This window comes from Neopelma chrysocephalum, unplaced genomic scaffold (assembly GCF_003984885.1).
Source record: "Neopelma chrysocephalum unplaced genomic scaffold, ASM398488v2 Primary Assembly neopelma1_89756, whole genome shotgun sequence".
Lineage (NCBI taxonomy): Eukaryota > Metazoa > Chordata > Aves > Passeriformes > Pipridae > Neopelma > Neopelma chrysocephalum.
The window spans coordinates 1-961 of NW_020918679.1; the positions used below are offsets into that span (position 1 = coordinate 1).

The 961-nt window shown below is 67.0% G+C and overlaps 1 long non-coding RNA gene across 1 annotated transcript; it reads left to right on the forward strand.

Annotated features, from left to right (window-relative positions):
• The first annotated feature begins 482 nt into the window (after positions 1-482).
• LOC113979827 lies at positions 483-933 on the forward strand. The gene is made up of 4 exons (XR_003537997.1): positions 483-561; positions 666-711; positions 826-858; positions 901-933. It is a non-coding gene; the product is annotated as an uncharacterized LOC113979827 (long non-coding RNA).
• Positions 934-961: the final 28 nt, after the last annotated feature.

Here is a 961-nt window from a genome sequence, read left to right on the forward strand (position 1 = left end):
TTGGATGTGGGTGGGGTCAGAGAAAAAGAGATGGGGACAGAGGGGGGACTGAGAATGGGCTAGAGGGATGGGTATGGGTTTTGGGGCAGGGATGGGGTTGGGGGCAGGGATGGGGTTGGGAACAGGGATGGAGTTGGGAACAGGGACCCAGGGATGGGGACAGGGACACAGGGATGGGGACAGGGACCCAGGGATGGGGACAGGGACACAGGGATGGGGACAGGGACGGGGACAGGGACACAGGGATGGGGATGAGGATAGGGATACAGGGATGGGGACAGGGACGCAGGGATGGGGACAGGGACGCAGGGATGGGGACAGGGACACAGGGACGAGGACAGGGACACAGGGATGGGGACAGGGACACAGGGACGGGGACAGGGACACAGGGATGTGGACAGGGACACAGGGATACAGGGATGGGGACAGAGACTCAGGGATGGGGACAGTGCCAGGGGTGTCCCAGCCCCGCTGACCCCCCCTCTCCCGGCAGACCTACGGCAGTGGGATGCGCCCCCCCCCCAGCTCGCTGGCCGGTCCTGGCATGCCTGCCATGAACATGTAAGACCCCCCCGGTGCCCCCTCTGTGCCCCCCATGCCCCCCCCGGGGCAGGGGGTGCCCCAGGACCAGCAGGACCCCCCTCACTGTCCCCGTTGCCTTGCAGGGGTCCCGGTGGCCGCGGGCCCTGGCCCAACCCCAACGCCAACTCTGTAAGTTATAGAGGGGGGGTAACACCTTGGGGGGGGGTCCTGGGGCCATGGGGGTGCTGACCCCGTGCCCCCCATGCTGACCCTGTGCCCCGACCCTCCTTTGTCCCCCCTCAGATCGCCTACTCCTCCTCATCCCCTGGGAACTACGTGGTGAGTATCGGGGGACACTTTAAGGGGGGGGGGCTTCAGGTGAGCCCCTGTGGCCCCCCCCAACCCACCTCCCCTCCTTTTCCCCCCCCTCAGGGCCCTC